This window comes from Chlorocebus sabaeus, chromosome 14, assembly GCF_047675955.1.
Source record: "Chlorocebus sabaeus isolate Y175 chromosome 14, mChlSab1.0.hap1, whole genome shotgun sequence".
Classification (NCBI taxonomy): Eukaryota; Metazoa; Chordata; class Mammalia; order Primates; family Cercopithecidae; genus Chlorocebus; species Chlorocebus sabaeus.
In genome coordinates this window covers 79,366,360-79,390,247 of record NC_132917.1, presented here as the reverse complement: position 1 = coordinate 79,390,247, position 23,888 = coordinate 79,366,360, and the positions used below count along the sequence as shown (strand labels likewise).

The 23,888-nt window shown below is 37.4% G+C and overlaps 1 non-coding gene across 1 annotated transcript; it reads left to right on the top strand.

Moving 5' to 3' along the window:
* Positions 1-22,963: 22,963 nt before the first annotated feature.
* Positions 22,964-23,022, top strand: LOC119627419 (U7 small nuclear RNA). Its single transcript, XR_005243613.1, has one exon. It is a non-coding gene; the product is annotated as a U7 small nuclear RNA (small nuclear RNA).
* The last annotated feature ends 866 nt before the right edge of the window (positions 23,023-23,888 follow it).

The window sequence follows — 23,888 nt, the reverse complement described above, 5'->3', positions numbered from 1 at the left end:
TAGCTGAGTAGGTATTAACCTTGGTATCTAAGAAATGTTCTGCTCAAGTACATAAATCATGAAATGAGCATTAATGATTATGTTCTCAGTTCACTCGGATGAGGCTAGCAGTGATCTATGCTACCCAGGCACAAGTCAAGGCCTGAGTGAAGACCTCACATCCTTCACTGCTGCCTACGCTCTCTAGCATACTTGCTGGGTGCTGCCCTAGACGCCAGCTTCTTGCTGCATTTGTTGCTATCAGTGAAAGCCAGGCTCATGTGGAAGTGTCATGTTATATTTCTTATATTTTGTGGGGGAAAGGAGAGCTTTAGGGAGTGCTGCCTTTTGCAATTGAGTTTTCATGAATCATGAATTTCCCAAGCAGTAAGTTAGAGTACCTTTCTCAGGTTTATCTCCTCACACAGCAACTTGAGTGGAGCAAGGTACCATTTGGGGCCCATTTCTGCAGTGTGGCCTGGGGCTGTGAGATGAATTCACTCCATTTTATTTTCCTGGCATCTAACAGAGGTTTGAAGAAGTGGTGGGACACCAAACGGGACACTGAGGACACACCCCAATGCACACAAAACAAGAATATAATGCACGCTCTGCATTCTGAGCATTAAGGAGGCCATATGACTCCACTTCCTTAAGACCACGACTATTCAACAGTGAGGAAAACAAAAGGAACGCAATCTGGGATCTGTGACCTCATGCAGGTATTTTAACCCTGTAGCTTCTAATGCAAACATACTTCTCCCCCACTGCCAACCATCTAATGCACCTTTCATGGTCTCTCCTGGGCCTGGTCAATCAAGACTCAGACTACCTCCCCACATCTTCATGTCCTGTCTTAGTGATCTGAGATGAGAAGGAAAATGCAAGTAGAATGTAGGCGCTATGGTTAGTTACAGAATTTGGTTTCATTGAGGGCAGTAGGGATGAAAGAATGGTTATGGTTTTCTGACTTAAGCCTCAAGAAAATTCCAGTATATGGAGAGATTTCTACTTGGAAAACCTACAGAAACAAATGTGGGGCAGGACTGGGAGAAAGATACCTGCTCCATCTTGGTCTGTCTGGATTCAGACAGCTCCCCTTGCCACCATGCAGGAGAAAACCCAGGAAAGTGGGTGAAGTATTAGCCCAGCACCACTGCCCCTGTTTCTCATTCATCTCCCTTCTGGTCCCTATGTATTCTGGTGCTCACCAGAGGTAGATCCTCCCTTGTTTGATGACCTGACTGGACCTAGGCTTACGAGCTTTGTTCCTTTGCTCTGCTTTGACATCCTCACCCCTTTTTGAATTTGGCGTCACCCAGACCTCTGGATAGACCTTGCCCCTCCAGCCTCAGCCCTGTGGAACTCTCACATGGACTGACTCCATTCCTGCAGGACCAGACTCAGCTGGTGTCCATTGGCATTAGGAACAATATTGATCAAGCAAGGGAGCTTGGATTTCATCCTTTGAACTCCAGCGAGGTTATCTTTTGTGTTTCCTGTGAATATTTTCATCCGCTGAACATTTATAAATTCGAAATTCCAATTTTCTGTCTAGAATGTTCTCTCCTTTTTCATTCTATCCACTATTAAGCCTCTCTTATTTTTCTTCTTTTCCTCCTCTTCCTTCTTCCTCTTTTTTTTTTTTTTTTTTTTTAGACAGAGTCTCGCTCTGTTTCCCAGGCTGGAGTGTAGGGGCATGGTTATAGCTCACTGCAACCTTGACTTCCCAGGTTCAGGTGATCGTCTTACCTCAGTCTCCCAAGAAGCTGAACTACAGGAATGCACCACCCTGAAGGAATATTATTATTATTATTACTTGTAGAAATAGGTTTTGCCATGTTGGCCAGGCTGGTCTTGAAATCCTGGGCTCAAATGAGCCACCTGCCTTGGTTTCCCAAAGTGCTGGGATTACAGGTATGAGCCGCTGTGCCGGGCCTTAAGCCTCTCTTATTCTTTTAAGAACCACCCCTCTAAAGAATACTGGCTTAATGAAAAATATGTGCTCTTTATTCTAGTGCTTGGCTTCTTTAGCAATCATTCACTTTTCAACAAGTATTTCATGATCACCTATTATGTGCCAAGTCCTGTGTGAAATCCTGATGAATGAATTGTCACAGCTCTTGCATTTATGGAATTTAAAATGGACATGACTTTTTGGTTTCACAATTTTTTTTCCCATTGTCTCTTGTAGATGTATTTCTAAATTGTTTTGTTTGTTTTCCCAATCATATTACAAGTTTTCTGGTTACAAGTTTCCTTTGTCCTGGCATCAATTTATGTTTTCTTCTTAGGACAAGAGGTGTTTTTTTTTTTTTTTTTTTTTTTCCCCTCAAAGACATACAGTGAGCTCATCTTTGGCAAATAAGTTTGCAGTACAAAGGATTGAAACAAGCCACAAAAATACAAATTTCATCTCATAACACTGAAACATTTTCATAGGAGAGACTTGTTACCTTAGGCCTGGTATTTATAAATATTTTTAAAAACAAGCAAAGCATTAAGAAATAAGAGCATCTAATCAGCTTTCTCTGTAAGGCACAAGCACACCCAGCAGCACTAATCTTGGAGGGAATCCTTTTCTGAAATCTGACCTGCTGCAACTAAAATTTCTGTTCTAATCCCATGAATGAATTTTCCATGTGGAGCTCAGGAGTAGTTTGTTTCTGACTTGTCCCTGTTCCCCCCAAAATTTGATCCACTAGGGACCCATTCCTTTTTCCAACCAAAACAATGATTTGAAAGTGTTTCTAGATTTGAAAATACTATCAAAGTGAGAAGCAAGTGTAAAGTTCTATGAGAACATCAGGCTGAGGGGAGTGAGCTGTGAACAGGGGATGGACTCCAGCCATTGGAACAATCTCCTGAAAGCTGGCTTCATTTCCCTCGCACCACATGCTGGCATTGGCTTCTGTGTAAGCTGCGGCTAAAGCATTTACTCCAGTTGCTATTTGAAAACAACCTCGCTGACAAACAGGGACAGCCCAGGCTGTCTTTATCCAACTTTGCCATTTGTTTGCCATAGACAAATTAGGCTTGGCTAGAGTCCCATTTGAATAGTAATATAATATTCTGTTAAAGTTTAAATTGGTCAAAAGAGAGCCTTTGTTATTGGAGAGTAGATGAAAGTGCAAAAAACCTTTGAGTGAGTATCAGAGCTAGCCTTTGATAAAATTGAGACAGAGAATAAGTTTCTCTTTGATTCCTTCCTGGCAATACCACAGCCTTCCAAAGTGGAAATAAACTCACAGATCTCTAAAGCTAAAATGGGAATCTAGTGGTGGGGAGGGGTAGCTGATCTTTAAATGTGAAACTTTCCCAGATTTTACCCTGTGGTATCTCACTGATCAGCACTTCCAACTTCCTCCCCTTGGGGAGGATGCAGCACTTGCTTTAATGCTCTGGGCCAAAAATGGATAACTAGTAACTAAGGTAAGACTGAATAATTCAAACAACACATCACCAAAAACTAGAAGAGAGATAAGGAATAACATAAATCTAGATAATTCCAAATAGCATTGTTAAAGTACCCTCTCCATATAGCTGAAGTATCATGTAGTGAAATGTACATAGATTTTGGATTTAGGTCAACTTGAGTTGGAATCCTGGTTCTGGGTATCTAGCCTTGAATGAGGAAGTTGACTGCTTGGAGCTACCATGTTCTCAGCCATTAAATAACCATACATACTATATTGTAGTTGTGGCTTATTATAATCGTACTTTGCAAATACTTGTCGTTCCATCCTAGTATTATAAGCCATCTTTGGAGCTTTTGAAGAAATGTATTACCAGAGGGGGGAAAAACCAGCCTGTACTACTGATTAATTTGTATGAGAAGTTGGGGGCTGCTGTTAACAAAAATAAAAACATGAAAATATGGCATCAGGACCTAATCAAGAACCTTCCTCATCTCCATGTTGGAAGTCCCCTATAATATCTTTCCAGTAGTACTGCAGGATTTCTATGAACCAGTGACTTCTATGTGCCTTGTATTTTTTATATTTCCTCACGGGAGATTTTATTGCAGTTATTTTTGCTTTTTTGTTCCACAATTGCATATCGAGTATGTGAGGAAGGATAACATCTTATAGTTTACAGGAGGAGCAACATACAGGCCTATGGTGAAAAAAATTTGCATCACCTAAATGCCTGACCTTTAAGCTAAGAACAATTACTGAATAGGACTTTTGAGTTGCCTCCTCAGGGAAGAAGGTATGTTCTGCCTATGGGTGAGAGAGAGAACTATCTGGTGGCTAAATAGTGCATTGTAGATTGCATTTCTGCTAGGCATATATTCCATTTTTCTACTCTGTCCTTTCCTGCAGGAGGATTATATTTTTCCAGCCTACTGAATTTAGAAGTGACTATTGAACTTATTTGGTCAATGAAATGTGGGCAGGAGTAATACGTGTTATGTCTGACAAGTTTTAAGAGCAAATGGTTTTCTGTGTTTCTTTTTCCTTTGCAATTTTGTATTCAAAAGGTGCCCTTTTAGTCTAGATTTCAGGACAAAGGCAGTGCACAGCAGAGCCACAGCTGATCTGCATTAGATCTACAGCATGAGCCAAAATCAACCTTTGCTGTTGTATGTTACTAACTTTTGGGTCTTTTCCTGCCTCAGTGTTACCTGCATTAGGCTAATTCACAGAGTAGTTGCAATTCTTAAGAACATCAAATAAGAGAAAAACATCACCAGTCTCTAAAACAGTGTCTGAACAGGGGGTTCAAAAATTACATTAGGATAAAGTGGTGAGTATAACTTTTAACTGACCATGAGGGAGTGTATACCTGGTCATCTGAACTCCTCAAAGTCCAGCTTTTAAGAGGCTCAGTCCACTCTCCTGACTGCATAGGACTCTCCTCACAATTCTAGTTTCCTGTCGTTAGTACCGGTAACAACCTCATTCTTCCAGCAATGCTTGGCCTTCTTTCCACCAGGAGTACAAACATGGAAGTCTTTGCACGAATGATAAAAAATATAGTAATAAAGTACAACAATTTTAATTTACTATTTTAATATGCAAAGACCTGAATAAAATAGCTTACACAATATAATGAAGACTTTACGTAGTAATTTCTTTATACCTTTTTCTGCCTGGAACCCACCAGTCTTTCTTTGAACCTTGGGAAGATATATGGGGATAGTTAAGGAAATAGCTGCAGATTAATACCTTCCTTAGGCATTTCAATTTTAGGAGGATTTTATAGCCCCCATAAGCCAAATAAACTCTCCATGCCTTGTGTTCTCTCTATATAAAATGGAAATAAAATATTTTCTTTAGAGGAACATGAGGATTAGGTAAAATAATATATGCAAAAAGGCTAGACGAGTATTTGGCATATAGTTGGCGCTCCGCATAACACAAGCACGTGGATTTCTAATGGTAAATGTTGGTTGCTTTGGTTGGTTGTTCCGTAATTTTTTGTTGTTTGGTTTTGGAAGGTGCTGTCTTCAACTCAAACCATTAGCTACATTTGCGTGCTCTTAAGGCCAGCCCTTCTAGGTATTTATAACACATTTTCTCTTATGACTGACTGTCCGGGATTCCTCCAGCTAAAATTACCAACCCTAGAAAAATGAGAGCTTGTAAATGATTAGACAATGATAAGAAGCCTTGATGTGATATATATATCAATTTCAGAAAAATTATTTTCCTTTTGTCCCTTGGGCCTTTGAAGCAAGAGCATTTGGACAACCTGCCTGAATTATAGCCCTTTTGGTGTAGTTTAAATGATCATCACTCAGAGAGGCAGAGACCATGACTTATAGGATTAAAACATGGGCTAATAATGTCCCAGACTTGGCGCTTGAGATTTTTGCTTCTCTCAAGCTCCGTGAAGCAGCTTATGCCACCTGTCCTTCTCTACTTCTGATGCCTTTGGTGCAAAATCAGACTTTTTTCCTCTTTTTTTCCTTTGTTTGAGAAAAATGGTTAAAAATGATATAACACTTTTAGTAAGTAAAACTATTAAAGATGTTAATACTGCAAAGAAATAAAGATGACTTGGCTTACTAAATGATGCTAGGTGTAATCTTAAGGCACACGAACATCATTAAAAGATGTTAATTTTAATACCAGCTTCCTGGAACCTCACATACCCTTGTTTTCTCTTTACTGGTCCAGTTTTATTATTGGATTATTATTTAATTATTTTTCTCAGTTCCTTCTCTCAAATAAAACCACATTTGCCCTTGGAGTTTCATTTGAAAACTCTTATTCAATTTAAATCTGTGTATTTCCTACTGCATAAAATCCACTTTGATGGTTTCCTAATATTCTTGAGTTTTATAAGGATAGTTTCATTTATGGCGAATATTTTATTACTCTGTTTAATTTAGAGCCCTTAGTGTCATTGCAGAATGAATTATAACTTCTAGGAGTTCACTAGGAAAGACTAAGGAAGTCTAGTTAGATTAAATGAACATCGTAAAGGTGATATGATAAAATAATGATAAAATAATAGGTAATATTTATTGACTTCAACCTACATATCAGCACTGAGCTGAGCGCACGTTTATTCCTGTTATCTCATTTATTTTCAACAAGAACCTTCTGAGTTAGATGCTGCTGCTATTCTCATTTTACAGATAAGGAAACCGAGATTTAAGGAATTGTTTGCAATAGTCATAGACCTAAAAACTGGGGAAATCAGGCTCTGCTGAAAATCTCAAGATGAAAAGAAAAGTTCACCAGCCCATTATTTTTTTGCTTAACAGATCCAATATTGTTACTTTGTTTTATTTGTGTACACAATGAAATATTCTTTGATGTCTTAAAATGTACATTTCGAAGAATTGGCTAGTTGTTCTAGCTTGATAGTCTGTTGTAGGTAGAATAAATAAACAAGGAGACATGGAGTGACCTGAATAAAAGTAGCCTGCAACAATTAAGTGCTTTGAGCTGGAAAGGAAATCACAGGAAGTTTACTGAAATCAGCCCTTGCCCCTTTCCTAGCCCCTTCTCATCTGGTTGATCCTGCCTTCTGCAATCAGCTCCTCTTCTCACTGGGATCGCTGAGAGGCTGGGTCTCTCATTTGCTCACACTCAAGTAACTAGCAGGCTTGGAGATAGTCTTGTTTCTAACCTACCCAAGGGTTAGTGTGATGTCTACTGGGACTGTTAATATGTGCTGAAAGTCCCTATAGAGGTACAGCTATCTACCAACCCATTTAAAAACAGATTTATTAGATATGTTTTCTTCAGCAGCCTCATGGCTGTCATTTCTTGGGGTGTACCTACTGTACACTGAGGCGTGCTTTTCATAGATCCTGTAAACCTCATTTGCCCAAAGCTTACCTGTTTTTTGTTTTGTTTTGTTTTGTTTTATATGTTTCTGTCTCAATATTGTACTTTCTCAAATGTATCTACCACCTCCACCTTCACTTTCCAGTGGGTGACCCCAGGATAGAGGTTCCTTGATCTGAACTGGATCTGTAATTGCCCTTTTCACCCTGTCAAGTACTTTCTGTCCCCAGTGGCTACTAGATGTTCCAGCTTACTCTCTGCTCATTCTGATCTTTGTTCCAAGCTTGAAGCATTAGAAGAAAATACCTACAGGTGAGTAGAGCCTTGCTGAGCACGTAGCAGAAAGCTACCGTTTAAAACAATGAAAGTAATTAACTGCTGCCACTTTCACATTCTAAAGAACTACAGAATTCACACCAAGAAGGAAACTGCTCTTTGAGGAAAATATTGAAATTGTGGATCAAGGAACACAAAGGGAGCTAAACTGCTCTGCATTAAAAAAAAAAAATGAAGAGACTGATTTAAAATGAAACGATCCTTGGTGTTTTGAAGACAGAATAAAAAAATCTGCCTTAAGGAAACCTTATATATTATAAAAAGCAAAGACATTCAGGAGTTTTGATAAGTTTTGAGAAAGGGAGCCTCAGAAAGGCAGGGCCTTAGAAAAGTGACAGGATGAGGCTGATGGAATTTAAGACAGACGATGTCAGATATAGAACAGTCTTATTCTGTATTTTCCCTTCATTTTCCTCTCAAGTATCTAGTAAAGTTTTATTAGCAAAATTATCAGTTCCTTTAGGAATTTAAAATGGATTTTATTTTTGAAGACACAGAGCAATGCGTCCTGGAACAGGTTCCATTTGGAGACATGGTAAAAAGATGACAGAAAATGAATAAAAATACACTAGGAGCTGGACCTCAGAGTATGAATGGAAGATGACAACCAGGAGTGTAAGATGCCCTGGAAATTATGAAAAAATCTGGAAAAGAGACTCAATTCCCTGAAGTGAGATGGAGGATTGAGTATACTTATTATTATTTTTTTAATATTAAAGAAAGAATGTTCCTAGAGACTGGAGGATTCAGGGTCAGTTGGTTTCATAGATCACAGAATCTTTTAGAGAATGGAAAGAAAAATAAATTCATATAGAGTTTAGATAAATACATGAATAGAGTAGATTCATTTTGAAGAATGTTAATCCGAAGTTAATAAAGCTTATTAAGTTATTAAAATGTGTTGAAAGAAATTAATGAGTTTTTTTTAGTAACATATTACAAGCCTTTGAAGAGAAATCACACACATACACACACACGCACACACAAAACCAACAACCTCCCATTAATACCACTGCTGAGAGCCAATTTCTGATAGGATGATACTACCAGAACAAGGTACAGGAATTCTACGTTCATGTGAAATTGTATACAGAGCCATAAATAGTTACCACCCACCATTATTCTCTTTAATAACAATGTTTATTTCTTTTACTGCCCTTTTCATGATATGACATTGCGGTATTCATTTGCTTATAGCAGGTGTTATTGCAACTTGTCCTCAGAATTATCTATATCCTCATTCATGTTAAAAAAAAAAAAAAAAAAAAAGGCATGACTGTGCTTTCCTTGGAAGGCAATGGGTTGTGAGAGAGGTTTGCAAAATAAACTTCACCCTTTACATTGTGGAGGAGAAAGTATACATCACATGCAGCTAAATGAAAACTTACATTACAGCACTTCATATTAATCTTAATATTTAATCTAATAAGCAATCAGTAACATTTTATCTCTTAAAGGCAGAATCTTGTCTATCTCACTACTATATCTCTGGGGAACAGAACAGTGCCTGGCAGATAGCACTTGCTCTATAAAATTTTATTGACCTGAATGAATGAAGTTGGAAAGTTACAAAAGATATAGACCTTAAGACATTTGTTATTTAATGAAACAAAAGAGATAAAGTAATGTTACAGGTAACAGAATGTGAAAATAATTGTACCACACTCTACATGATGCAAAGATCCATAAACTGGCATCAAGCCTGATAATGCAATGGTTTATTCATTGAGTATATATTTTCTCTAATGCATGTCTAATGAATTAAAATGCTGCTTGTTCCTAGTCATCTGTGCCATCTGGCACTACGATTTTTTAAAAATAGAGATGTATGGATTAGGCTTTGGCTATTATAACTGGAGCATATTAAGAGACTACTCAGAAATAGTGAGAATTTTTGAAAAAATCAGAATGTAACCATATAAATTGTTATTCCATCAAAGCATGCCCTACACAAATAATGTTACCGTTGTTTAAATATTTTGAACACCTCTCTTTGAACTGCCTTTAGAATCAGGTAATTAGTCATGTTGAAAATTCCTCTTCAGTATCTGCGTCCTATGTTTTTGTCCCCAAGCATCACGACTCAGTTTGATAACCCATCATATTTACTCAAATAAGTTCCAAGGACTTTGTTTGGGACACATCCAAAGAGTTGCTGTATCTTGAGGCTGTTCCATAGAGTCTGCAATATTTTATGAATATATTTCACAAAATGTTTCAGGGAATGGTGGCCTTATTGGATACATTTGATTACACTGAAGGCCTTAACATGCACTTAAAGTTTTAGTTTTACTATGTAGTTAAGCCACCAATCCTACAACCTTTATACACATAACTTACAGCCCATCCATACAATCAAAGAGCCTACTCGGTAGTGTTTTCTGTGCTAACATGCCTGTTGTCAGTCCACAGATGTGTTATTCATTTAATGGAAACCTACAGTTTCAATTAGAAGCTATAAACATATGATGAAGACTATCAATAAAGGTAAATATCTTTATTCTTGATTTTCTTAGCAACATTAGTGTGTTAGGTTTTCAGCATACAATACTCTGTAGATGAGGTAAGATTTCATCAAGAAGATCATTATGCAAGCAAATCCTTTCATATAAGAGTATATGCATTCATGATTGCTGTGGTTTGAATGTGGCCCATCCAAAACTCAGGTGCTGTGAAAGTGTGAGAGTATTAGAAGGTGGGGCCTTTTAAGAGTTGATTAGGCCATGAGGGTTCCTCTCTTGTGAATGGGATTATGCAGTTTGCTTAACTTGCCCTTCTGCCTTCCATCAGATGAGGACATAGCATTTCCACCCTCTATAGAATGCAGCCCTTACCAGACAACTGAACCCGATGGTACTATAATCTTGGACTCTCAGCTTCCAAATATGTAAGAAAATAAATTTCTGTCCTTTATAAATTATCCAGTCTGAGGTATTTTCTTATAGCAGCACAAATGGACTAAAATAATGATGATGGAATCCATGAATTTTCTATTGCAAGAAGACCCAACAGTTAATGTGTGCGTGCACACATGTCCATGCAGAAATTGGTCTTCTGTGACTTCCTACTGGTTAAACAGCCTTTGGGGCCTTTGAATCATCCACTGCTAATCATGCACTCTTAGCTGGGTTAACTTACAGTTTCGTTTAAAAATTTTCTTTCGGCCGGGCGCGGTGTCTCAAGCCTGTAATCCCAGCACTTTGGGAGGCCGAGACGGGCGGATCACGAGGTCAGGAGATCGAGACCATCCTGGCGAACACCGTGAAACCCCGTCTCTACTAAAAAATATAAAAAACTAGCCGGGCGAGGTGGCAGGCGCCTGTAGTCCCAGCTACTCGGGAGGCTGAGGCAGGAGAATGGCGTAAACCTGGGAGGCGGAGCTTGCAGTGAGCTGAGATCCGGCCACTGCACTCCAGCCTCGGCCACAGAGCGAGACTCCGTCTCAAAAAAAAAAAAAAAAAAAAAAAAAAAATTTATTTCATGTTTGACCGTAGAGTGAAAGCAACGGCAACAGGATTTCTTATTGCCTTTACACATACATACACACGGATAATAAAGGTATATTTTTCCCCCCCTCTGTCTAACAGCCCAAACCTTGACAAGAAAAACAAGATTTTATTTTACTACCAGCTGCCCTCTATGTTAAGGCAAGAGTTTCTCATTCTGTCTGGATACTGACTTGCTTGCATTTATACAGTTCACATTCCACTAAAGCTGACTAATTCATCCATCCATTTTCATTTCTAAAAAATTATACCTACATTAAATAAATAAAAACATACTTACCACTAGACATGCCTAATTAGGACATCCATGAACCTTAATTCTATTTGTTTTCAAATTATTCATTTTATGTCTTTTGACCCACTAGTTATCATGGATCAGAAGCTTAACAAACTACCCTCTTGCTTGCAGTAGTTAGATGTCTTCCCTAGAGCTGAGTATCTAGGGTTGGAGTTTGATCAAATCACACTTTTCTGTCTTATACTTGGCCTCCAGAAATGTTGCTCAGAACAAATGACTCACTTATTCAGATATTCTTTTAGGTTGCTGCATATCTGATGAGGTAAGATATAACAAATAGTATAGAGGTATAAGGTAGCTTTTGTTATTGTTTATTAGCTATTAACAATGTGCCCTTTACATAAAAGGCCCAAGCCATCTTACACTTCATTGAAAGATGCATCATGATCAAGAACGTGAAGGTGACAATCCTGCTCCGCTATGTACTGGTCTGTTCAATTATGGGCCTCATACTTGAAAAAGAATATTTTTCTGGAAGGGGAAAACTTGAATATGAAGTGGCACGAAGAGTAATTCCAGGACATAAGAATGTTTTTTGTTTTTCTGGAGAAAACTCAGAGAGAATGTAATTCTGAATAAACTTATTTTGGACATCTCTAGTGGATCAAACTAGAATATATCGTAGGCATGGGGTTACTGCAAAGGACATGCCTAAGCAGGAAAGAACTATTATTCCCAGTTGGTCTCACAACTCTCCCTCTCTGGCTGAACCAGTCCCTCACTGCCCATGATCTAGCTTTGGCTTCCTCTCTCTCTTGACCTCCTGGAGTACAATCTTTCCCCATCAGTACTAACAAGCTAGAGAAACAACTTACTCTTTTTTGGAAAATCACAAGCAGTGAAGAGCATTAAAAGATAGATTTTTAAATTTGTCTTGTTTTTTTGTGGGTTTTCTTGGTCAAGGTAAAAGATAAACAAATCAAGATCTGACAAAGTTTCCAAGTAGGAAAGACAGAGTTCTGAAGAACAATAATAAAGGATATCTTTGCAATTAACAAGCGTCCTGACTAGTCTGCATAAGAGGCAACGAATTCTAAACCAAGTTGATTTAAGCTGGCAGTGTTTCCATACCTGGTGGGAACTTAATTCTGTTTTATTAGCCTTATCTCTAAGTTGAAAGCTGTGCCTTTTGCCACAAGCCATGCTATAATTCTGCAATCTTAAATCTCACCTCAATTGAAATAAACAAACTATAAAGTGGGATGTTTATCTGCTGTTTTCTTTTCAGCATAAGAATATGTCATGGTCAGGCAGAGACCATTCAATTTTTATATCTACATATATATCAATACCTAGAGAGGAATTCTTTAAAATGCTATTTCATAAGTACAATAACAGAATTTTTCTGTTTATGTATTACTACATAATAAATACCTGAAAACTTAATGTCACAAAACAACAAATATTTTATTATATCTCACTTTTTTTTTTTTTACCAGGAATTTATTCAGGACTCAGCTGGCCATTTGTTTTGATATGGTGTTTACAAAGGTCACTCTGTAGTATCAGCGGGCAGATAGGATGGTCTGGAATGTCCACGACAGCTTTACTTACATGTCTGCAAGTTTGGTGGGGATGGAGGGAAGGTTGGACTCATCTGGTGCTATTGACCACAGTACCTACATGTGACTCTTATAGCATGGCATTTTCAGGGTACATTAGATTTTTTTCAGAGACATCCTGGACTCTCAGAAAGAGTCCTCCAAAAGATAGCAAGTGAAAGCTGTTAGTCTCCTTAGGTCTGGGCTCAGAAACTCTATTCTACTGGGCAAGCAATCACAAAGGCCTCCCAATTTCAAGTGAAAGTGATATGGAGCCCATCTCTTCAAGGAAGGAGAGTCAAATAATTTGCAACTATCTTTAATCTTTTACAGTACTAACTTTGGAAGTCTATGAGAACGTAAGCATAAAATACAACAAACTGCAGTGTGTACTCTCAGTTCCCGCCTCATAAAAAAATTAATGATGATCTGGCTGGTCTTGTGTCTTCTTCCTACATTGTTAAATTCTGCAGATTTATCTTTCCTGTGGTTCTTACTTTACACTTGTTTGTCATGGGATATCACTTTTACATAACAAGTACTTTATTCTTTGTAGAAAATTGTCATTATCCCTTACATGTGCTCAACATTCACTTTATTTGCAGCCTTTATTACCAGCGTCTGCAGAAACTTTGTTTCTTTTTAATACAGTCTGAGAAGGGCTGGTTTCCAATTTAAAAATTCTGGGAATAGTACCCCCTTTTCTTTTTATTTGAGCTCTTTACTCTAAGTTATATGCTATTTACTTTGTTTTGTTGGTTCTGTGCTAGCTAAGTCTGGGGAGAAGGAAACCATGGAAAACTGCTCCCTCTAGCATACATTTCTCAATTTCAACATTATTGACATTCGGGGCTGGATAAGATATTTATGGAGTGCTGCCCTGTGTTTTGTAGGGTGTTTAGCAGCATGCCTGGGTTCTACACACTAGATGTGAGTAGCTCACCCTCTTCTAGTTGTGCCAATTGTGTTCAGGTATTTCCATATATGACCTTGGGAGGCAAAATTCCCCCTGGTTTAGAACCACTGCTCTAGCAGGGATAGTAAGTCCTAGATAATAATTTAAGTTGAAAAAAAAGATTCTACCACTGGGTAGAAATGTAGAATGCATGCACACCTGTGGCACAGGAAAGCATAAGCTTCACTGTTAGTTTGTTTTTGAGACAGGTTCTCACTCCAGCGCCCAGGCTGGAGTGCAATGGCGCAATCTCAGCTCACTGCAACCTCCCCCTCCCAGGTTCAAGTGATTCTCCTGCCTCAGCCTCCCAAGTAACTGGGATTACAGGTGTGCGCCACCATGCCTGGCTGATTTTTGCATTTTTAGTAGAGATGGGATTTCAACATGTTGACCAGGCTGGTCTCAAGCTTCACTGTTGAACTTACCAAGACCAAAATCTTATGGGCTCTATACTTCCTGTACCCAATCTGATTGCTAGAGTACTGGCCCATGGCCTCAGAGTAATAAAAAATTACATACATATTTTCCATTCATAGCTACTCGATTTAGTGTTCTCCTAACATCCTGGAGCCTGAGTAATGCCTCTTAAATTCTGATTGCATCACATTACTTTATAGAAATATCCATCAAATTCCCATTTCTGAGCTTGACAATACTAATTTCTAATTGAATACAAATAAACAGATACCAAAGCAAATTATCTATCATACTGTGCTTGACCTTACAGTATATGGTTTGAGATCAGCAATTGTTAGGTTACCAGGTCATCAAGGTATTAGCCATCTATGTGAAGGAAAACAAAACAAAACCAAAAACTCATGGTTTAACTTGTCCAAACAGTTTGTTAGCTCTATTACACTTGGGGTTCCAGCAATTATCACAGGAGGATATGAATGGTATGTTTTTCTTGGTCCTTTTTGAATAACTTTTTTTCTTACAGCCTATCCCAATATTTCTTCAAATCTCAGCTCTCTCATAAGCTCTTTTGTCTCCCTCTGCCTCCAAAGTTGCTACCGTTTCACAGCTCTCATCACTTATGAAAAATTTGGACTTATTCTTCGTCTGTGATATTCAGTCATATCTCATTCTTTGTTTATGATGCTGCATCTAGCAACACTCTATGTTTGCTAAGTACTTACTAGCTTTTAATAAACTATTGCATCTCATACTCTTATACACAAATATTCCCAAGGGTAAAAGAGAGCAAACCTACCTTCCTTAGGGAAGTGGAGGGGATAAGGAAGGGATGACATAGCTTTAAATGGGCACTGCTTGTTAAATATCCCATCGTGTCTCATTTCCTTTTTAAAATTAATGTAAAATTTCCATGCATCTGCTCAAAAAGACATTTATCTTTATGTAAAATAAAATGCTACTTAAATTTACTTATCAGTTTAGTTACTTAATGACATCACTTCTGGCCCCAGATTTTCACTTGAAACTGGTACCTTACGAGGAACGTACCACATTCCTTGGGTTCCAGTCAAGACCATATTGTTATATTTGGTCTATAGATGAGAGGTCTAAGGCTCAGGAAGGAGAAATGGTTTATAAAGACCAAAGATAATGCTATTGACATAGTTTGAATATTTATTAAGGGCTAAGGGCTTTACTTTATTAACACATTTAATCCTCAAAACAACTCTTTGAGGTAGGTACTACTATTGTCTCCATTTTACTTATGAGAAAACTAAGGCATAGAAATTAAGCAAATTGTCCATGTTCAGGTTAATATCTAATAATTGGTCAAATCAAGACATAAACTTATTTTGGATTTCAAAGGTACACCTTTAACTTCTATCCTCTACCAGTTTGTTAACTGTACCACAGAGCCCAGAACTCAGTTATTTTCTCTTTTTACTCAGGCAGTTTAGCCTGCCATTAGTCCATTTATGGTTTGGTTGGTTTTGTCTTTTATTACATGTCCAATGTTATTTTTGCCTTTCTCGTCGATTCTTCCTAAGACAGGATTTTGCACAATTTGATTTTTGTAAGATGATTGACCAACTAATCTCAGGTCTAGGCAAATTTGGTTTATGCACTGAGCCCGTGTTTCATGATGGTTTTCTGAGCAAGGAGAGGTGCTGGATGTGACAGAAGCAGGGCGATTAGTAAATAAAGTAGACGGTGCTCTTTATATTTCATTGTACTGTAGGCTCTTGCTGTCTCTTGCCACTCTTTTGACTCAGCAGTTTCCAGGGACCCAGAGTCATATCTTAGGCCGAGCACAGGCCAGCGAAGAATCAGAAGCTGAGGAGGGTTCTTGGGATGCCAATGCCAAGAGGATAAAACAAAGTGAGGGCCATTTCGTAACTAGATTGGGGAGCATCCAAGAGTGTGAAGAAAGATGAGAAGTCAAGTCAGAGTTCAAGATGAAAGCTGCAACATGCTGGAGATAGAAAAGCCCAGAGGAGACATCATCATCACAACAACAATAACAAAAGAATTATGAAAACCTTATTCAAAATTGAAAAATAAGACAAAGGGTGGGGTCATGTCCTTCTAGTGTCATACTGGGGCATTATTTAATAGGCCATTAAAGATTATTTCTAAGAGAATATACCTGTTTTTGACTGTGCTATTTATTACTGATTAAAGTTCTGGCACTATGAAATTATATGTTAACTTGTTCATTTTGTCTGTTAAAGATGCAAAGGATTTCTTTTTACTAGAAAACCCCAAAGACATGGATTTATTACTCTGTAGAACATTTATACACTTTATATCTAAGCTCAAAATTTTATTTAAGCCATATTATTTTTATTTTTTAAATACACTATTTTGAGCAGTTTTGGCTTTACAGAAAGAATTAGTGGAAAATATAGAGAGTTTCCCTATACCTTCTCATCCTCTCCTCCTATATACAGCATCCCCTCCAGTTTCTCTAATAACTAACACTTTGCATTAGTGTAGTAATATTCTTTTACAATCAATGAGTCATATTGATATGCTATTATAAACTAAATTCATTATTCTTAATTTTTATATATAACTAATTTTCCAATGCTCTTTGAACTAGCATTACTATCTTACTGATAGTCTCATTTATGAGTTAAATACTTTTTGTATTTGCATAACATATTTTTTGAAAATTATTGTTTGAAATAAGAAACTGAGTCTGTGATGGATAAAATAAATTGCCTAAGGTCACAGAGCTAGTAAGTAACACAAGCAAGTAGGAATGGAGCAAGAAACATGAAGTGAGTCTGGGTCTAGGTATTAATTCATAAAGTGTTTCTATTATGGCATGACACTTTCTCTACATAAGTACCAGTGTATCTTAGTGTACCTTCCTGCTCTTAAAAGGAGTGAGACTTTCAGCAGATTCAAAGGAGAGCGTCCAATTATCTTGCCTAGGCTGGTATGCCTAATTGTGCTAATTGTGCCATTAATGACCTATGTGCTAATAAATCATCTCATTGATAACCTATGTTTATTAATAATCTTACTTGTTCAACATAACCTGCTCAATGTGACTATATACTTTATAATACTGTATAACTCTAGAGAACATTTAGATTTATCTATTATTCCTTCAGTCACTAACTTTTGAGTATCAAACGTGCTAGCAGAACCTCACATCATGGAAGCTATTTATAACTGATGACGCAATTTCATTCACAATGTCTTCTTTAATCTTCACAACATGCGGATGACGGCAGAAAGAGTCTTCCGTCTCCATTCTCTGGATAAAGATACTGACGCTGAGAGTCTAAGTGGCTAGTCAAAGGTCAAACAGGTGCTATTTGGCAGTGATGGGGCTTAAACTCACACCATCTGATGCTTTGGTCAGGACACACTATGAGACCACCTTGGCAAAAATTATAACTGTGAGAAAATTATAACATGAAAGGATTTGATTTAACCAATCCCTGTCTTGCCTTTATCTTCCCTTAATTATTACTAGGCTTAGGTCAAGCTACTTTGGGAGATTTTTAGTTTATTGTTTAAGTGATAATAGCCCTTCCCCAAAACTCAACCACCTTTGTAAAGCTAATGAGAGACCACCAGGCTAGGAGGAGTAGAGGAATTCTGTTAAGGTGTAGACATAAAAGATTGCCAGCCATTATTCCATAGGTCACAAGATATGCAACTTCCCCAATGTTTCCTGCAGATAATATCACCATCGTAGACCCCAAGATTGGCCTTTTGAGATATCTTCTCAGGTTTTTTGCTCTATCAGTGATCCACAACTGCTCCCATGGGCCCAGGCAGAATTGACTCAGTGCAAGAGAACAGCTTCAACTCCCTATGATTTCATCTCCAATCCAAGCAATCAGCACTCCCCATTCCCTATCACCCTATCCCTTAAGCTGCCTTTGAAAAACCCCTAACCTCAGAGTCTTTGATATTGATTTGAATAATAATTCTGTTTCCCACGTGGTATGGCCAACCTCCATCAATGAAACTTTTTCTTTACTGCAATGCCATGGCCTTTGTGAATGTATTTTGTTTGTGCAGTAGGCAGGAAGCACCTGTTAGGTGGTTATAACCTCATAGCACAAATATATATGGTGGATAAAATACAACACACACACACACGTACAATGTCCAGTTCCTAAGAATAAATGTCCCGGCACCTTTATTCTTAAAAAACATATCCACACTTACAAAATAATTTAGAGTAGAATCTGCCAAAACAGTGTCTGAGTGGAAGGGAGAGGCATAGCTGGATGGGCTGGAATGCTCAGAGAAGACTTCATTCTGAAGAGAGAATTTCAGTTGAGCTTTGAAAGAGAGCATTTGAAAAGGGAAAGGAAAGAGAATAGAGAATTCTGGAAAGCAAGAACTCAATTAATCTTTGAAGTATGAAGTGTCCCAGCGAACTCTGCAGAACCACTTGCTGATTCAGTCCAGGAGTAAACACATAGCCCTTCTCTTAGAACATTTTACAATCCTTTCTTATATTGTCCCAATTGTCTTAAGCAACAATATAAAGCTCCAATCTTTTAAAGAAGAAACTGTATTTGCCTTTTTACACTCATATTTGTAATTTTACAAAAAGATTTGCTTCCAATCTTAGTAATGTTTTTATTCCCAGTCTCCTGGGCTGAGATGAGAACTTCTGTCTCTAGTATGAAATCCAAATCCAAGCTTATTTGGAAATTTAGTACCAAGCTTTGCTCTAATCTTCCCTAAACACCAAGTTATAGTTGAAAGTATTTTAAAACTACAACTTCATATCCCTTAAATTCCCTTTCAGTATTTTGTGCTGTCCAATACAGTCAAAACATTTTATAGTGCTGAACATAAAGGTCTTAGAATATACTTATGGCATACATTTTCTGGTGATAGAGAATATGTGTGGTCAGATGTAGTTTGGGCTACAGAGTTCCATACCTGTGGCATCAAGAAAATCTCATATAATAAATTTCAGAACTGTTTTCTGATTGGGGCATATTTACTAGTGTGCCATGAGATAATTTAGGATATTATATTAGAGTTAAGAGGGGAAGATCCTGCAAGAAATTATGTGTTAGAAGAAATTGGCTCATCTTTTTAAGTGACTTCTGTGGGATAAAGAGGAATTGAGTTGCCTACAAAATTTCCCTAGGCATGGATGTACGAAATTTTCTCTGTCTTGTAACCTCCTTCTCTCCATGTCTTATTCCTATAAACCTGTGCTCTCGGGGAACTATTAAATATTAACCCAGGTGTTTGTTGACAAGGATTAATTCCTTCCAGAAGTAAGTGAATTTTTATATTAAGCTTAAAGAAGACAAAGTTTTAAATACAAATGAATGAGTGTACAATGATTGAAATTACATGGGGTAGGACTGACATTTTGGAATGTGGAGTTTTGCCCAATGCTTTATTAAATTAAATTATTTAGATGAATGCATGCCCTGCTGATGTCTACAGCCAGTGATGCTACAGAGATATTAACATGTTAAATTCATTGTAATCAATAGCCTTATGTTTGGAAAAGATTAAAGCTTTAGAGCAAGACTTTGAAATAGGCTTGGAATTTGGATTTGCAACAAGATACAAAACTACAGCTTAGAAAAGTAGTTGTTCTCAACTTGGAGATACTGCTTTTTATTGGCCAAAAAAAAAAAAAAAAAAAAAAAAAAAAAAGACAAGGAGACATGAGACATATATCCTTCCTTGCTCCTAATGTGAAAAAAAGATGACTTGGAACATGTGGAGCTCAGAGAAAATCAGTATGTTGAGGAAGGTATCTTATTAAATATGAAGTAGTCCTGGGAAGAATGCTGAAATAATCTAGGAGAGTTGCTGATTCAAGTGTCTTATTAATAGCTGCCTATAGCTTTTAGTGATTTACCTGCCATGTTTATCTAATTTCAGTGATGAGACAGTTATTATAATACTTGCTGATAAAATAAAATAGAATTGAGGTTTGAAAACATTTACAAAAGACAAGCAAGCAAGTCATATCTCAATATTTACTTGCAAGGAATAACAAATATAACTCCTCCAATTGTAAGGCTGACAATTCATACATACCTGGATTTCTGAAGATTTTACCTACAAAAGGTAAGAACAGATAGACCTATGCATTTATTGATGGTGAGGATCATATTTGATTCTCTGTTGGGATGAAAAAAAACTTTAAGCACAGTTTTGCTTCCAGATACCAGGCATATGGTCAAATATAACAGGACACCAGGACATTCTCCTGAGAAGGATTTCTTCAATAAGAAGACCACTACTGCCCATTTTCTCACATAGTATTCCTTAAGACACTAAATAAGTTTATGTGACATAAGGATGAAAACTTCTGTCTCCTCATTGCCCCAAATATCTTCCTAGAGATGTGAATTAGGTGCTTCATAAAATAGGTGTTTCAAGATCAAATCAATTTTGGGAGTGTATCAGTTTATTCTTGCACCACTATAAAGAACTAATAGAGGCTGGGTAATTTATAATGAAAAGAGGTTTAATTGACTCATCATTCTTCAGGCTGTATATTCTTCAGCATTGCACTGGCATCTGCTCCTGGTATGGGCCTCAGGAATCTTACAAACATGGCAGAAGGCCAAGGGGGAGCAGGCATGTCATATAGCAAGAGCAGGAGCAAGACGGAGTGGTGGAGGTGCCATATTCTTTTAAACAACCGGATCTCATGTGAACTCAGAGAGAGGGAACTCACTCATAATCAAAAGGATAGCATGAAGCCATTCATGAGGGACCCACTGCCATGACCCAATACCTCCCATTAGGCCCCACTTCCAACATTGAGGATCACTTTTCAACATGAGATTTGGAGGGGACACACATCTAAACCATATCAGGGAGTGATGGTTGAAAGTAAGTTATATCAGTTAGCTACTGCTGTGTAACAAACTGCCCCAAAACTTAGTGGTGTCAAACAATACATTGTGTATTTGCTCAAAATTCTGTGAATCAGCAACTTGGGCTGGACCAGGTGGGAAATTCCTCACTGGTCTTGTCTATGGCCATTTGTGTGGTACAGTCATCTGGTGGCTTGGATGTGGCTGGATGGTCTAAGATGGCCTCACTCCCCTGTGTGGTGGTTAATGATGTCTAACAGCTGGGACTCCCTTTCTGTGTGATCTCTCACCCTCAGAGAGACTAGACCAACTTTTGCATCTGGTATTGTAAGAGTTCAAGAGGATGAGAGGAGAAGATAAAGACCTTGTGGGTTCTGGCCCAGATGCTGCATAACATCATTTTCATAATATTTAATTGGCAAAAACGTTGCAAAGCCTGCCACAACTCAAGGTCCTACTCAACGGGAGCATCTGTAGAGAATCTGAGAACATTTTTAGACAACAAAAGGTTTAAAACAGTTTTCTTTATTATAGAATTTTATAAAATCACCAAGGAATTATTATGTTTATGGGGGATATAGTATATATTATTTGTGAGGGTGTGTATGAGCATTTGATAACTCATTGAGCTAGTGTTTTTAACAATATACTTAGGGAATTCTATTTTGTCTCATTACTCCTCAGGCCCACTTTCATAGTCTATAAGTCTAATTAACTTATGAGGTTCATGCTTAATTCCCTTACAATTCTTAGAATACAGAATTTATTAGTCATAAAACTAGCCTTATATTGTAACTCAGGGATGAGAGAGACCTAGTTGTTGCCCTCAGTTTTATTATAAACAAAATGGAGGGATGAGAAAGGGTGTAGCTTTTCAGAAATAACTTACATGTTTGGCAAAACCTTGCTTAACCATATTGGCTGTTTTCCTAAATTTTATATATATGAAAATTTAGTTGTGCTGGTTGTCAATGTCATCAACTCTAAAAAAAACCGCATGCCTGAGTTCGAATCTTGACTCTGCAAAAATAGAATTATATCAAACTAAAAACCTTACTCACAGCAAAGGAAATACTCAAGAGAGTATGGGAGAATGGGAGAATATATTTGCAAACTATATATCTGGTAAAGGGGATTTTATATACATATATATGAGTTCAATTCAATAGTAAGAAAACAATCTGATTAAAATATACAAGGAACTTCAGTAGAGATTTCTCAAAAAAGACATACAAATGGCCAATAGTTTTATGAAAAATTGCTCAACATCATTAATCATCAGAGATATGCAAATTAAAGTAACAACAAGATATCACCTCATACCTGTTATAATACTGGCTATTATCAAAAATATGAAAAATGACAAGTGTTATTGGTGAGGATGTAGAGATAAGGGAACCCTTGCAGACTGTTGGTGGAAATGAAAATTACTATAATCATTATGTTAAATTGTATGGCAGTTCCTCAAAAAATTAAAATTAGAACTACTATGTGACTCAGCAATTCCACTTTTGGGTATATATCCAAACAAATGAAATGAATATGTCAAAGAGGTATTCGCACTCCCATGATTATTGCAGCATTATTCACAGTAACTAACATTCAAAATCAACCTAAGTGTCTGTCAGTAAGTGACTGAATGAAGAAAATGGAGTATATATACACAGTGGAATATTATTCAGCCACAAAAAAGGAAGAATAAGAAAATTCTATCATTTGCAACAACATGAATGAAGCTAGAGGACATTATATTAAGTTAAATAAGCCAGGCACATAAAGATAAATATTGCATGATCTCACCTGTACGTAGACTCTAAAAGAGCCAAACTCATAAAAGTAGAGAGTAAGAGTTACAGCTCTTTTCAAATTTGTCTAGCAGATTTTCCATTTTTTCCCAGAACCACCCCCTCCCCAGCCACAAAAAAGCAAATGACAACAATGATAATAAACACCTCTCAAAACAGAGAGTAAATCTGTGGTTACCAGAGGTTGAGGGATGGAAGGATTGAGGAAAAAAACCTTGACTCTGACATTTATTAGCTGAAAGACTTAAGACAAATTAAGAGTTTTTGTCTTTAGTTTCATCATTTGTAAAACATAATTGACAAATATATATTCCAAAGTGTTATTGTAAGAATTAAATAAAATATACTACAAGAGTGGTTGACCTAAAGTAACCACAATGGAAGCTGCTACTATCACTACTAATGCTCATTTCCTTTTCATGCCATTCTTTCATTAATAGAACAGATGGCTCATATCCATGCCTTCTAATCCCTTCACCATCCAGTTTCTCCTTCTCAGCTTATTCTTTGTGTTCTCTGTGAAAATCACTTTCTCAAAGTTCACCACATGTCAAAGGTCCAGGCTCTAAGGCTAAACTTTGGGCATGGAGGAAGAAGTGGATGGATGGTTTAGAATCTCAAGCCATATACTCTATTAATGGAAGAAGATGGGACAGATTCTCAGTCAGTCAGAGATGCCAGGTTAGAGAGTAGGAATCATCCACTGACTGCAGGATGGAATTGAGTAGTTCTGAGTCTGAGAAGTCAATTACCTGTGACGATAGTCTGGGAACTCCAGACAAAAACTCAAAGTCCAATACATGAAGTCAGGAGTTAGGGCAGAAAGAACAAAGATACAGCAGTGTGCTAGTGGATTAAAATAGATTCACGACAAATGACATCCCGAGCACTACGTTTTGCACAGAAAACCGTACACATACATGTTTTGGCATATTTCTGTTGGGCTGGGAGCATTTCCTTAAGGT